The sequence below is a fragment of the Ursus arctos genome, unplaced genomic scaffold (assembly GCF_023065955.2).
Source record: "Ursus arctos isolate Adak ecotype North America unplaced genomic scaffold, UrsArc2.0 scaffold_26, whole genome shotgun sequence".
In the NCBI taxonomy this organism is placed as follows: domain Eukaryota; kingdom Metazoa; phylum Chordata; class Mammalia; order Carnivora; family Ursidae; genus Ursus; species Ursus arctos.
In genome coordinates, this window is record NW_026622941.1 from 19,664,418 (window position 1) to 19,680,978 (window position 16,561).

The 16,561-nt window shown below is 42.0% G+C and overlaps 1 pseudogene; it reads left to right on the top strand.

Annotated features, from left to right (window-relative positions):
- Positions 1 to 6,795: 6,795 nt before the first annotated feature.
- LOC113257818 (cationic amino acid transporter 3-like) lies at positions 6,796 to 8,504 on the top strand (annotated as a pseudogene).
- The last annotated feature ends 8,057 nt before the right edge of the window (positions 8,505 to 16,561 follow it).

Consider the following 16,561-nt stretch of genomic DNA (forward strand, 5'->3'; position numbering starts at 1 on the left):
TTTCTACTCTCTTTGAAAGCACATGAAGCAAGTTGTACCCCAAGGAGTTTTTATTTTAGAAAGTGAGACAAAAGCTTCTTCAAAGTAACATGCAAGCTGAATATAGTACAAAGAAGGATCATAGGTGGGAGAATGCCTGGTAAGTGATCCATTTGGTTATGTTGTTCTCAGAAGACTCCTGGGAGATAAGTTTGGATATTTACTTTCTTTAGAATGAGCTGAATTTGGTTACTTCAGCTTTCTTTCTGACTTTTCAGCGAAGCCTTTACTTCTCATTCTCCAAGGGAGAGTTTACATATTTATTACTACTGCAATGGTTTCTCTCTCTTTTACTTTTCAGCACAGATCAAGACTGAGAATACTATTATTATTATTATTATTATTATTATTATCATTATCATTATTATTATTTCTTAGTATCTAGATCTGTAACAAATATTTAACTGAATCTGTCTAGTTGAGCTATTGGATTTATTGGTTCAAGGTGTGGTGCAGTTTGTTTTGTGTTTTTGGTGGGGGGCATAGAAGGAAGGCCTGAAAGAGGCTCTTTTAATTGGATCATGGCCCAACCTGAAGATGTAGCATAAACAGATGTATTTCTGGGAAACAGTTACTTACCATGCCAAGATGGGGTAATTCCCCCTCTTCCATGCAGCCTTCTCAGGTTGACCCATGGTGCACAGAAGATATTCCCTAGTCTTGCCAACACTGGAAAATCTGATCCTTGCTACTCTTACCTTCCATCAACTAGGAAGCTGTCTGGCATCTTAACATACACTTACCATGACTGTTCATTTCTTATTGAGGAATACTTTTCTTGGTCATACTTCATGTATCTTTTACTTATTTTGTCAGGTGGGGAGGTGTTCAGGAAATGCCCTTAATTGTAAGTTCCCAGAGAGGGGAATTCTCTATATTCCACTATTCTCTTGCACTGTGTGAAACTGAGTGTGTCATGATTTGGTAGTGTTGATAATTCAGGGTGAAGAAAAATGTTGCTTTTCCTTGAGGCGTTTTGCACAAAGGACTACTGTGGTGCCTGAATTTTCTCATGTGGAATTTACCTTTGTATTCATTTATACTTAGTTGAAATCTTATTTTTTTTAAGATTTTATTTATTTATTTGAGAGAAAGAGAGAGAGAGCATGTGTGAGCACATGAGTTGGGGGGAGGGGCAAGGGGAGAAACAGACTCCCTGCCTAGCAGGGAGCTCCACTGGGGGCTTGATCCCAGGATCTCAACCTGAGCCAAAGGCAGACACTTAACTGGCTGAGCCACACAGGCACCCCGAAATCTAATCTCTTACAGACTGAATCCGGTCTTTCTCATTTAGAAACTTTTTTGGCTTCTACTTAAGGGACGATCCAGTTTTTCACTTTAGAGCCAACGTAATGTACACAGAACCCATCTGTGTAGTGATTTACAGACAGTACAGGCAAAATGGTAGCAAATACAGAAGTATCTTTTCTCTGAGAGCTCACATTATAAGGATATTTCCCTATCCTCCTGACAAGTGAAATCCTATTCTACACGCCATTCAATCCTTTGACCGTTCCCACTCCTCCGTTCTCAGGCTAGCCTTATATGTAGTTATTGCAGTTTGAGTATAATGTCATGTTGCCTAATGCCAAAGCATTAGGTGAGTAATTTTCCAAATAATGTAAAGCAGTGAAAGTAAGAAAACTGTCTGTTGTCTGTCTGTTCAGTTGTCACACATCAAGTGGATGACACTGCAGCAAATCATAAATGTCACAGATAATGCACTTTGTCTAGGCTGCCTTGGGACACTTCCCTTGTACTTTTAACTTTGTTGTGGTAAAAGAGACTTGGACCTCAGTTCTTGTGTCAGATTTCAGACTTTGCCAAACTGGGCTGTAGATCCTGGGGAACTTCCTTGGCTGTGGCCAGTTAACTCTTTGTACCTCAGGCTTTAGCTGGGGAAGGAAAGGTAAGCTAAAAGCAACCTCAGGCAGAAGCTCTGCTCCGGGGCTCCACCTCATCACCCATTACTCCTGTCCTCTTCCGTAACAGGGTATGCTTTCCTTGCAAAGGTCTAGGCCAGTGAGTATGACATGGACATTGAAGAGGGGAGAGTAGAGGGAAAACAGAGCATACTGGAGAGATCAGATCTATCTATATGTGTGGCCAAAGGAGGTTTGGGAAGGAAGGAGGATCCTGTTGAACAGGGTTCGGAAAGAGGGTGTTCTAGGCAGAGAGGGATGGTCTGTGTGAGGGCTGATGATAATGCCAGCAAGATGTGCACATGTGGGGAAACATTTGTCCTGTTTGTGTAGGAGGCACAGAAAAGGTCAAAATTAAGAGTAAGTGGCAGAGCGACAGTGAGAAGAAAGACTTAGAAAAATAATCTTAGAAGTTTTGACTTAATGGAGAGCAGGAAACTGCAGGGGTGTGTGTGTGTGTGCGTGTGTGCACGCACATGGACATGAGTCTTTTTAAGACTTGAGGAAAGTGTCATTTTCCAGAAGGAGGATATAGAGCACTCACACTTCAGTTATCTGATGCAATGCAGTTGTCAGGAAGAATGTGATTTAGGGCTTTATCTTGTTTCAAGGGCAGCACTCTCTGATGTCAGCTGGGTGAATCTAAGTGAGAGCTGAGAGGATCTCATTGTTTAGAGTTACCAATATTATGGACCAGGAGGGTGGACCAGGGGATATGGCAGGAGGCTGGTCCTGGATATACAGTATTTGCAAACTGTAAGAACCTACTAGATAGAGGTCTCATGTGGATAAGGTGCTAAGTGTCTAAGTGACTTCATGTCAGCTGAATTGAGTTGAGGGCTAGGTTGGTGATCCCCAAATATCTGAAACCAATGAGTTCAGTTATAGTTTCCGAGATTTATTCTATATTTTTATTCAATTTCCCTGAATAAAGTCAGACTCCAAAGGCTTCTTTGTCAATCTTCTTGTTTCTGAACATATTTGGCATTTTTTCCTTTTGAAACTAAAACAGAAAGGCAATCCTTTACCTTCTCTGTTGATCTTCCTATAGTAATAGCATGTTCAGAATATCTGCTATTCCTTATCTCAAGTCCATATTCCTTAGTAACTTTAAAAAAAAATCAAGAGATCCAATATTAGAACAAAGAGGTCTGTACTGATGCCTAATGTCCATTGGTCTTTGTGCTTATTTCCATGGATGATTAATAAATACTAAGGATGCTCTAAGTGCTGTGAGTGCAGAGCTGGTCACAGACATGGATCGTAATGGAGAACACAAATGCCCATTTTTTATATTCTAATAGGTAAGGTCTCTGGTTGTCCACAACAACCAAGCCAGAATTATCAATCTGATATAGCTGGAATATTCTTTCCAGCATCACTCTGCCATTTTAGCTCTGGAAATGTGTTCATCATATTTTGGAGTGACTGAGGAGCTGACAATTTTCTGATTCTGGTTCTTCTGGGTTAAGAGTAAAGAGGACATTGCCATTTCTGGCATACATTCAACCTGTAAGGAAATGATGTTGACTGTGAGAAGGAAGGAGCATCAGAAGATCAGTAAAAGCAGTGGGAACAGCATGAGTGCAAAGGCTCATTTTCAGGAATTGAAAGGTGGCCGGTGAAATTGGTGTTGGGGGGACCACATGGCCTGTAGAGGTAAGGATAGAAGAGAGATCAAACACAGCACTCTAGTGTGTAAGGAAGGCATGGAAACTGTAATGGCGGAGAAACGCGAAGGAAAGTCAAACGATTTTCAAGTTGGAGAGTGACATACTTTCATTTACGTTTTGAAATATTTCCTCCAGCTTTTTAAAAAAGATTCTATTTATTCATTTGAGGGAGAGAGAGAGAGCAAGAGACAGAGCATGAGGATGTGGAGAAGATGGGACACTTGCACATTGCTGGTGGGAATGTAAAATGGGGCAGTCCCTGTGAAAAACACTGTGGTGACTTCTCAGAAGATTGCATATACAATTACCATGTGATCCAGCAATACCACTTGTGGGTGTATATCCCAAGGAATTGAAAGCAGGGACACAAAAAGATATTTGTATACCTGTATTCATAACAGCATTATTCACGACAGCTAAAAGGTGAAACAACCCACATCCCTACAGTTCAGTGGGTGGATTGTTGAATTTGACAGGAGTTTTTCTTGGAGACTTAGGATGAAACTTTTGTTTAGGAGTTTGGAAGAAGCTTAGAGACTGAGAAACACAGGGAAGGGGAGGGAGGGAAGGGGAAGCTGAGGGCATTATGGAATTCATACAAGCTGGCTTCCTGTTCCCTGGCTCCTCTCTGCATTTCTTTAAGCAGATTCTCTGAGCAAGCATCTCTTTTGGGAGAGATTGTTTCCTAATGAAACAGATTCACAGACCCAGGGCCCTCATTAGGAATGCCCTCAGGAAATGCTCTTGAAATAGAAGATGTTGCATGTTCTAGTCTCCAGTTTCCTCCTTGGTTTGGCCCTTTATCTCTGTAAAACAACTAAAAACAAAAACAAACAAAACAAAAGAAAACTTCTTCTAGGAATCTTAAGATACATTAGTCAACCAATACATCTCTATATTCCTTTTCTCTGTCCTAAAAGCCTTTTTTGATTGCTTGCTGCAATCATGAGCAGATCCTTGTCCTGGGTAGTGCAGGTTGGGGGTAGGAGTATGGAAATCAGAAGGAGGAGGTATATGGATCCTGGTCCTGCCCTCTGGAAGCTTTTAGACTGTAAAGGAATTTAGGTGACACACCTAGCACACTAGCTGATGGAATGGGAAAATGTTTCAGCTGAACATCAGGATAGGCTGTAAGTGCTGGTGAGAAGGGGAGGGAGATTGGAGATGGGGATCTGTCAGGATGGCTTAGAAAAGGCTTCCTAGCTGTGGGGGAAATGTTGTAGAATACAGTTGAGAAGAGATAGAGGGTCAAGAGTGGAAAGAAGGAGTGAGACGGGCATCCCTGGCAGGACAGGTACTTACCCAGGCCAAAGGCTCATCCCAGGAAGGGTAAGTCGGGTTGTGAGAAGCTGAGTTATAGAGGAGGTGATGGGCCTGAGGGTAGGGGGAGAGTATGGGCAGGGCTCTGACCGCTGGGTCAGAGAGTCTGGACTGAATAGAAACTATTGGAATAATTGCAGATTATTTCATGAGAAAGGGCATTTCTGAATGTGGTATTGGAGGACGATATTTCTCTGGTTGTTATAAGCTGGATTTGTGGTAGACTCAGGATTCCCAATCATGGGTTTGCTTTCTTTTCTGTAAGTTTGCTTCTTAATTTGTTTGTTCTGCCAGCTTCTGTTGGAGTCATAAAATATGATTATTTCATTCCCAGATGTTTTGTTCTTTGGGTTGTGTCTCTGGTTATTTTCATACACTCTGTAGGACTACTTTCCCTCATCTTCAGTAAAAGTGAGAAGAGCACAAGACCACCCTGCACAACACAGCTGAGGGAAATAGAAATTATCAAGCATTACCCCTGTCTGACCCTCCCATTCCGATGGTGCTCCTCTGGGATTCCTGCTCAGGGTCCATGGATGGACTTCAGAAGAGTGTATGACGTTTTTTCAGGTGATCAACCTCAGAGGGGTCTGTGACTCAACAAATGTTAGGAACCACTGTTGTGTCTTTGTTGGGAGGTGGTGGCTGGGGACGGTTCCCCAGAGACAGAAATGTGGTACAAGCATCCTTAGTGCCAACTACAGGAGCCTCCAAAGACAGTCGAAGGAGCTGAAGGAGAAGAAGTTGAGAAAAGGGAAATGGGTTCAGAGGGAACTAGTAGGAGGGGTGCCCATCTTCTCTGTTCTTCACCCTCTTTCTAGCAGGTATTCCTTCTTTGTATTCTCCATATCCTGACCATTACAGGATTCTAGTTCCCCTTCATTTTAAATTTAATGAGTGCCTGCCATTTATCAGGCTCTGTACCAGGTGCTCTCACAATATCACCTCCTGCAATTTCTGTGTCGAAGCTGCAGTGCACAGAGTGGAGTCAGTCCCTCCCTCAGTCATGGCGTGTTTGCACCAACAGTTTCTGTTAGTCCCCTTTTCAATGCATTTCACATTCCCTTTTCATCCTTATCTCTATCTCATTTCCCCTCCTCACAGAAGGGTGGACTGTACATTCATGGTCATCAGTACAGCTGAATGGATAACGCAGAATGAGGAGAAAGGGGGCCAAAGTGCCATCTGAACTTGGCTAGCTCATTTTGGGCCCAAAAGTTTAAGACCAGTGGACCAATATTTGTATTTTAGGCTCAGATGATATATAAAAAATGTGGGTCTGTAATTGCAACGAGACATGTAGTCTGTGAATTAATGTGTCACAACTCATGCTCAAGCACCAAGCACACATCCGGTGTGTGAATTATTGCACAAGACATTCCTGCCCTGTTGTGTCTTGCAGCTTACTTAGTATAAGAAGCTAAATATGTTGGATGAACCCAAATGGGATTAAATCATGTAGTATGTACAAAAGGAAAATGTTAGGAGGTATTTGGCATTTTTCTGGGTGGAAAGCAGGGCTGATTTCTCTATGAGGTCCTCTGGTGTCAGTTTCTGCAATTTTTGGGCTGCAACAGGTGACATGGGTTTCTGAGCTTTTTTTGTTGGGTTGAATAATGGATTGGGTAAAAATTTATTGTTTACCACGTCTTAGGCATTATAGAGGGAGAGCACGTACCAGAAGAAATATGAAGCAGCAGCTTTGAGGCCTGAGCAACAGACCTTGGCAGCCCCAACCCAACTCGGCTTAACTCAGCCTCACTGAACCTGATCTGGGACTCTCAGCTCCCTGGGCTTGCTACAGCTCCCTGATCCTAGAATCATCTTCAATTCCAGCTATAATGCTGCATCAGGCACTTCAAATATTTGGTCAGAAGCTGGTGCACAGACGTACGGTGGAGCAACACAGGGCTGAGACTGCCCCTGCCAGAAGCCAGAACACTCTGGATTTTGTGGCCTTGGGTGTGGGCAACACAGTGAGTATAATTGTGTATGTCCTGGCTGGTGAGGTGGCTAGAAATATAGCAGGACCATCCATTGTGATCTGCTTTTTGGTGGCCGGCCTAACTTCTATGCTGGCTGGGCTGTGCTATGCAGAGATTAGCACCCGGGTTCCCCAGTCTGGCTCTTCATATCTCTATAGCTTCGTCACTGTAAGTGAACTCGGGGCTTTCATCACTGGATGGAGCATTATCCTCGCTAGCATTTCTAATGTAACAATTGTTTTCTGATACTGGGCCTTACCTTTTGACAACTTTTTTGGGGACCAGATCTCTCAGATCCTTCATGTTTCCCATGTCTTTGCAGAAACTCTAGGCTTCTTTGTTGCAGGCCTCTTGTACCTGCTCATGGAATTTCTGACTCAAAAAACCAGGCAGATTTTCCCAGTTATCGAAGCATTCACATTAGTGAACCTTTTCATTCTTGGTTTTGTCATCATCTCTGGTTCATTAAGGGGGACCTGCACAACTGGAAGCTCACAGAAGAGGACTACGTACAGGCTGGACTCAATGACACCTCTCACTTGGGCCCTCTGGGCTCTGGAGGATTCGTGCCTTTTGGCTTCCAGGGGATTCTCCAGGGATCAGCTACCTATTTCTATGCTTTCATTGGTTTCAACATTATTATTACCAGAGTTGATGAAGCCGAGAATCCCCAGCGTTCCATCCCCATGGGCATTGTGATTTCACTGTTGATCTCTGTGTTGGTGTATCTTGGTGTCTTTTTGGCACTTACACTCATGGTGCCTTACTACCAGCTTCAACCTGGGTCCCTGCCTACTATGTTGTAACTTTTGGATTTTTCTGTAGTATTTTTTTTACAAAACATTGGCTTTACATTCTTCATACATCGGGTAATATTCATGATGGCACAGGATGGCCTCCTGTTCCCTGTCTTTGCCAGGATCCAAACTAGCACATACATCCGCATCATGGCCACTGTGATCCTTGTTATTACTGCAGTAATCATGGCATTCTTCTTCAGACTCACTAATCTTGTGGACCTTCGGTCACTTGTATCTTTGTTAATTTTCTCTCTGATGTCTTTTGGTGTTCTCATCATCAGGTATCAGCCAGAGAAGAAGAATGGGGGAAATGAAGCACAGGTGCAGGAGGAGAACGGATCTGCAGCAGAGAAGCTGACTCTACAGGGACTATTTTTTCCAGGCAGCCCCACCCCCACTCCACTCTCTGGCCGGGTTGTCCATGTTTGCTCCTCACTGCTTGCTCTGCTGCTGACTCTCCTCTGCCTGGTGCTGGCCCACTGACCAGGTCTGCTTTCTGGAGACCCAGGTCCGATCACAGTGGTTGTGCTACTCCTGGTGCTCATCACTGGGATCACTGGGGTCATCTGGAGACAGCCACAGAGCTCCACCCGCCTTCCCTTTAAGGTCCCTGCTCTGCCTCTCCTCCCACTCCTGAGCATCTTTGTGAATGTTTACTTCATGATGCACATGACAGCTGCCACATGGGCTGGAGTTGGTGTCTGGATGCTGATTGGGTTTGTTATTTACTTTAGCTATGGGATCCAGCAAAGCCTGGTCACTTAACTGCATTTAAGGGCCCAAACCATAGACCTTGAGCTCAGCAGTGCCAGTGCACATTTCACTTGACATCATTTCACCTCAGTGCAGTCTGGTTCCCAGAACATAATGGGAAGTACTCCTGAGCTCATGGAATGCTAGGCCTCCCTGGGATGTTGATGGGACAACATTAATAGAGCTTGTATTTATTGTGGAGTGAAGGATGTGTCTTTGGTCTTTCTCCTTTTTTTTTTTTAATTGTCTACTTTTCAGTTTGTGTCTGTAGCTGCACACTGACTTTAAAAAGCTCTTATTAAAAGAGCTAGAAAAAATGTTTTGTTTTCTTTGGTTTAATATCCAGTAGTGGAAATACTGGACCACATGGTCAGTAGTTCTATTTCTAATTTTTTCTAAAACTTCCATACTGATTTCCACAGTGGCTGCACCAATTTACATGCCCACCCAAAGTGCATGAGGGTTCCTGTTTCTCCACATCCTCACCAACTTTTTATTTCTCGACTTTTTGATTTTTGCTATTGTGACAGGCATAAAATGATATCTTATGTAGTTTTAATGTACATTTCCTTGATGATTAGTGACGCTGAGCATCTTTTCATGTGTCTGTTGCCCATCTGGTATGTTGTCTTTGGAGAAATGTTTATTCAGGTCCTCTGCACATTTTTTAATGGATTATTTGTGGGGTTTTGGTGTTCAGTTATGGAAGATCTTTATGTATTTTGGAAATTACACCTTATTGGATATATCTTTTGCAATATCCTCTCCCATTAGGTAGTTTGTCTTTTTGTTTTGTTGATGGTTTCCTTTTCTGTGCAAATGTTTTTATTTACATGAATTCAAAAAGATACATGCACTCCTATGACAGAGATATATGCACTCTTATGACAGCGTTATTTACAAAAGCCAGCATATGGAAGCAACTCAAGTGTCCACTGACAGATCAATTGATAAAGAAGATGTAGTATATGTATGTATGAATATATTAATATATATAATATATATAATATGTATTATATATAATATATAATATATATATTTATATATAATGAAGTATAATTCAGCAATAAAGAATGAAATCTTGCCATTTTAACAACATGGACATAGCTAGAGGTTATAGTGTTAAGTGGAATAAGTCAGTTGGAGACAGACAGATACTATTTCACTCATATGTGTATTTAAGAAATAAAACAAATGAACATAGAAGAAAAGGGGGTAAATGGGAAAAAAAAGACTCTCAAATTTGGGAACAAACTAGTGCTTGACAAAGGAGAGATGGGTGGGGTGATGGGTGAAATAGATAAAGGGAATTAAGAACACGCTTAATTTGATGAACCCTGAAATATGTATAATATTGTTGAATCATTATATTGTACACCTGAGATTAAAATAACAACACTGTATGTTAATTATACTTCAATACAAAAATAAATTAGAAAAAAAACAAAACAAAAATTAAAAAATATGATTGCCGCCTTTAAGGAGCTTAAATTCTTTTTTATTCTTTTAATTTTCTTTTTTTTAATTTAAATTGAATTAACCAACATATAGAACATCATTAGTTTCAGATGTAGAGTTCAATAATTCATCAGCTGCATATAACGCCCAGTGCTCATCACATCAAACGCCCTCTTTGGTACCCATCACCCAGTTACCCCAGCCCTCCACCCACCTCCCATCCAGCAACCGTCAGCTTCTTTACTATAGTTAGGGGTCTCTCATGGTTTGTCTCCCTCTCTGATTTCTTCCCATTGCATTTTCCCCTCCCTTCCTCTATGATCTTCTGTGCTGTTTCTTATACTCCTCATATGAGTGAAACTACATGATGATTATCTTTCTCTGATTGATTTATTTCTAAGGAGCTTAAATTCTAATACAAGGAGTAAAGCATAGCTATAACAGAATATTGTCATAAGTAATAAACAGATAACGTGTCTTGGGAATTCAGAGTAAGCATATATTTTGTGGCTGGCACAGTGGTGGGAGTCGATTGGTGAAATCAGAGAAGACTTTGCAGAGGAATGGCATTTGAGTTGTCTCTCTCCAAGGACAGATAGGATTTTCCATAAGTGAGCAGCAGGAAGAGATTGCAGGTGGAGAGAACAACACCAGGAAAAGCGCAGGAAAACAAACCAGTGTTTAGAGCATACTGAGCAGGCTTTGTAGCTTGAGCCTTGGGTGTATGGGGGGAGGGACGGGGGGGGGGGCAATAGAACATGCACAGGTGGATTGGAGCCAGAGGTTTCCTCTGAGTACAGAGCACTTTGGCTTTGAACCCACTACCCACGTTGAAAATCCCTGGGGTTCGTTCTTCTACTTGGTGATATTTGCATTCTTGGACTTTAAAGTTTCTGTACCGTGGTCTGCTTTGGTCCACCTGCTCAGAAAGTGCACAGCTGGGATCCACATGTCCCAGGTTCTGGTCTTGTTTCCACCACTAACTAGCAATGTGACCTTGAGTAAGCTGCTCAGTTCCTTCCATGCTCTGCTTATTTATGTGTAACATGAGAGGTCACATCTGATCATTTCTAAAGTTCTGTTTACTTACAAAGTTATAGGATTTCCTCTGATTCTTCTGTCCTGTTATTCTCTCAACTAGGTCTCTCTACTGCAAGTGATCTGAACCTGCATCTGTCCCCTTTTCACTACAACCCAGCGTTGGAGCTGGAGAGGTCCAATAAATAACACCCCATTTCCTTCTCCTCTGTTTGGAATTTATTGATAATCATGACATAGAAACAGATGGTTAAACCCTCAGCTTTAATCTGCAGCCTAATTTTCTTGGTTAATCCTTCATTGCTCAGACTGACATACTCCTCATCACAAGTAGTGCTGAGCAACTCCTGCGACCCAACACAGGATGGAGCCTACTTTTATTAGATTTTCTTGTGTATCAGCAGATTGAAATGTGTGTGTCCTGTAGGCATGTTGGTTCTGGGTGAAAAAAAGAAAACCAGCAAAAACCTGGAAGGCGCAGAGCGGAACATGCTCACTGCTATCTCCTCAACTCATAATCAAGTCACAGTGAGGGGGTGGTAGTCGAGAGCGGTCAGGATAAGTACTCTGCTCAGACGTGCTCAAACTTCAGCAGGTGCCACCTCACCTGGAGGGCTTGCGAAAACACAGATTGCTGAGCCCCACTGCCAGCACTTGGAATTCAGCTGCTCTGGGTGGGGCTCAGAACTTGTCATTCTAACAAGGTCCCAGGTGATGTTTGATGCTGCTGGTCCAGGGACCACACTGAAAACCTAAGCTCCAGCTGAAGCCCCTCCACAGGTAAAGATGAAGGGAGAGAAACAAAGGCACCCTTCGAACACCTACCTTCATTTATTTGTTATTTTTTAATGAAACATTTAGATTAAAATACCATCATTAATCCATCCACAGTGGGAGAATCATAGTGAACCATTTCACAATGAATATGTATGTCAAATCATCACAATGTTCACATTAAATTCTCACAATTTGGTGTCAATTATTGCTCAATAAAGCTGAAACGAAAAATAAAATACCACAGTTACCTGTGTGTCTTTATTTTCTTTATTTTGTTACCTGATCATAGATTAGGAGTCTATCTTCTTCATTCCCTGAGAGCACCCAGCTGGGGGCCAGGCACATAATGAGCATTTCATAAATTCATGTTAAATTGAATTGAGACTTACACATTTCTTTGGTACAGAAAATTCTCCTTCCTTTCAGGCTAGCACTGTGATACTCCTTTAAAACTATCTTCTGAGAGACTGTTCAAACAGTATTTCTCTCCACCTAGAATGATATCTAGAACTGTATCTAGATCTGTACTCAGACACTTCTAGTTTTGCCTTTGTGTGTATGCCTGAATTCTAAACCTGTCCTGTCTGTTCCATCAGAGTGGACTCTTGTACAGGAAAAGAGTAGGTTCTCTCCTTCCTCTAGACCCAACAGTGAGAACAGTGTTATTCTTACAAAGAACAACAGGGAAAATACACCCCCGTGGACAGGAGAATGCATGACATGACTTCTCGTGGTCTTGCTCCATCTATTTCCATGGGATATGGGGAGGGGATGGAAGAAGAGAAGTTGATAGAAGGCCCCTCCAGCTCTACCTGACTCCAGGGAATCCCTGAAGATGAGACTGATTCCAGCGAGGGCACAACAGACACCTTGTTTGGTGTAGTCAGAGTTTTATGGTTGGCAGAGAGGGCTAGTGTTTTTCTACTGTATTTGTGTATAGGGCCTGCTCTGGGAGGGAGGGATAGGAAGCTACTTTCTTACTTGTGGAATTTCTCCTCTTCTGAAAAGGGAGTGAGTGAATTCAGAGAAGCCTGATAGAGGCAGGACTACCCATATACTTACCCACTCCTTTAGATGATTTTTTGAAAGGCTGTTGCAAAAACCTTGTGAGAACATCTAAGATTCTTTAGGGAGGGAGAATTTACACCCCAAATGGGAGAAAAATGGATGGAAATAGGAGGAATTAGTAACTGGGTAGGGATTGAAACATCATTACTCTGGAAGGGAAGGTATGAATAGAAACAGAGAAGTATTAGTCAAGAGACACTTCTTGGAGGAGAATGTCTATGGAGCAATTTGGGAAATAAAAGAGAGATAGGTGGGTTGGAAAAGAAAAGGGACAGTAATTCTGGACTGCAAGCACCTTTAGGAGTCATGAAAGAATAAACTCTTGCGAAGGATGTGTTTTAATACTTGAAGGGAATTTAGAAGCCAGGGTTTTTTTTTGTTTTTGTTTTTTTAATGTTCAGTTAGCTAGCATTAGCACATCATTAGTTTTTGATGTAGAGTTCAAAGATTCATTAGTTGCATATAACACCCAGTTATGAGCCAGGTTTGTATTGTGTATTGTGCCATGGAGTGAGATTCCTGAATCAGGAAGGGATGAGACATGGTTCTCACAGCCATCTGGAGGACAGACAGACAGAAGGATGTGGACAGATAGACTTTTCCTGGGAGACAGTTGTAGCAGCTGCTACAGTCATCTAGATCCTGCTCTTCAGAGTGTGGTCCATGGACCAGCAACGTGGGTATCACCTGGGAGCTTGTTAGCAACACAAACTCTCAGATCCTAACCCAGACCTGCTGAATCAGAATCTGCATTTTTAACAGGCTCCCAAGTGACCTGTATGGTCTTTCAGGCTGAAGAAACACAGCCCTTAGATGATTAATGATAGCTGTCTGGCCTCAGATGAGTACTATGGAAGGTGTGAAAACTTTGGAATTGGGAACATAAGAGGAGGGGCCTAGGCTGGAGAGGTTGAATTTAGGGAAGAGGGAGAAGTGTGCGGTCTGACTGCCCTCCTCTCTCCAGGCCTCCCATGGCAGTCACTATGGCAGGGTTGAGTACTCTGTCCACATTGAGAAAAAGTCTGTCGTGCCCACGTTGGAGTCTACTTGGGCCTCAGGGGCCCCTGTGTTGCAAGCATTGGTTGGATCAGGAATGCTGCCAATTCCGTTTCCCTTACTGCATATGATGGCCTGAATGAGCAAGGGGAGGTTGTATTAGTCATGTCCCACCTCAGGTTTGTACTGTCCCTTAATCAGATGAGTGATAACCTGATGATACTAATTGAGGAGGCTCTGGAGGTTGGGAGATTGAAATAAGAGTTCTTAACCATCTGCCCTGGAAATTAGGACACTTTGATCTTTCAAAAGCTTTAAGGACAGACCTGATGACTGCATAAGGGGTTATACACTGGTAACGACCAAACTGATGCTTTTAAAGAAATTTTTGGACTATGTTTAATGGGTTAATAACAAACATGAGAGCTATGATTCCAGAGACCTGGAATGACAAGCAACGAAACAATGTTACCAGGTGGGCATTGGAGATTTTTCTTCTGCCTTTGAGGGTTAGTGTACCTCATCCCTAATCAGAATGGGTGAAAAGAGAGGTCAGTAATGAAGGAAAACACATTGAGATTGAACATAAAGAAGACTTTTCTGAGACTAGAGGGTGATGGGGCAGATGGGAGGGTGTAGGCTCTCTGGCCCAGTGCATGGCTGTCTCACTTGAGTTTAGAAAACCTCAGATGGACTCCTGCCCAGAAACAGGGAAATGTACAAAATGACTGTCAAAATCTTTTTTATCCCAAGACTTCTCTAGTCATCTCCTGAAATGAAAGGCTGGGGTGGATATGCAATGGATCACTGATACAAGGTATTAAATAAATAGCAAGATCCTAAAAAGCAAAAAAATAAATAAATAAAAATAAAAATGTATGCATCCCTAAATAAAGTTCTTTATAATAATAATTATTAATAATAATAATAATAATAATAATAATAATAAAAAAAAGAAAGCCTGGGGTGGATGTGTGGTGTATGTAAGGCTGTGAGGCACGGGGATGATGAATGACAGAAGGAAAACACCAATCTTCTCATAACATTGAAGTCTGCTAAAAATAAAACAGGGCTTTGATTTTGGAGAATAAGTTGCATGTTAGGGCTGAAATAAAAGTTTTAGGTTTATAGGTCCTTCCTCTGTTCACGTATTTCTCTTGTCTCATTGATGAGATTTTAAAACCTGTTAGGGGGAAAAGCATCTGTTTTATGTATTACTTCTTTATATCTCCAGTGACCCCCAAATGATGATGATAGTAATAGCTACCATTTGCTAAGTACTATGCCCTATACTTTGTGCCAAACACTTTTCAAAATCACCTATTTAATTGTTATGATGTGAAGATTGTTATGCTCATTTTACAGAAGTTGAAACCAGGCTCAGAAAGGTTAAGTCGTTTGTGCAAAGTGAGTAGTGAAGCTAGGATTTGTACCAAGGTTGAGCAAAGTCTTGTGCCTATAATCCCTGAGTTATACTCTGCAGGGAGTAGCTGCTCAGTAAAGGGCAGATGATCACTGAAACTTGATGGCATAGAGGTAATTGATAGACAAATAGTGAATAATGAATAAGCACTTTCTATTTGTTAGTGGCATGTAGTGGGAGACAGACTTAGTGACACACACAGCTCATACTCAGACACTCTCTCCTTCACCTTCACTGGGCTCCACCCTGCAGTCAGGAGCTGGGAAAAAGGTCGAGGCTGGATGCATATATTCCCAAAGCACCTCATTGATAGTCATGTCTGTGTCTACTATACGGACATAGATGTTTGAATTTGAGTGGAAACATGCACCAAGATGTGGACTGTGTTGACCTTGGTAGGTCTATACACATCACGATATTATTTCGACTTTCTGGGTATGGGATGTATGTGTGTGTGTGTGTGTGTGTGTGTGTGTGTGTGTGTGTACAGAAATCCTGAAGGAGTTCTACCACCTATAAGTAACTGGATGCTTTCCTTTCCTGGCACTAGTTTGTGTGTTTGTACTGAACCGTGGTATTTATTTTTCATCCCCTCTCAAGGGAACCTCAATGAGTTTCTTCCTAGGAAGTTTATGGCTAAGACCCTGGGCTGCTGTGGAACCCTCTACATCTGCTACAATCAGAAGAGGTTTACAGAGAAAGAGAAACAGCAGCTCCTGTCTTTTACTTTCTAGCCTAATACACAGCTGACCTTGTATGTACACCATCCACGTCACCACCTCCCCTCTCCTAGAATCCCCTCACAGAAAGTACTAAAAGAAGCCACTTTATTTAGTTCCCTTCCAAGAGGGACTTTCTATTTGAGCCACCCCAGAAAGAGAAGAATTAAAAATTATACTAATTAAGGAATCTAGAGTAGAGACTGTGAGAAATGGGTGATTGTGAATCTAATTTCATAGAAAGCGATGGGCTCTGACAGAAACAAGGTTGGTAAGAGGAGTTGAATGTCCCTGTTACTTCTTTAGAAAACCTGAAGCTAAGCTCCTGGAAGCAGGAGGCAGGACGACCTGCATGTGGTTTGAAGGCAGACACAGCACAGGAGCCCCCTCCTCCACCTTCCAACATCAGTGCTTGGGAGACTGTTCTATGAGGGATTTTTATGACAAACTTTAGTTTCTATGTGACATTTAACAGCATCTCTTGTCCAGAAAAGGAGGTATAGATAATTTTTTTTACATATAGTATCAGAAGATGGAGGAAAATTGCCTATGGAGGTAGAAGGTAGAGGGGTTTCTCTCTTTCCCCAGGT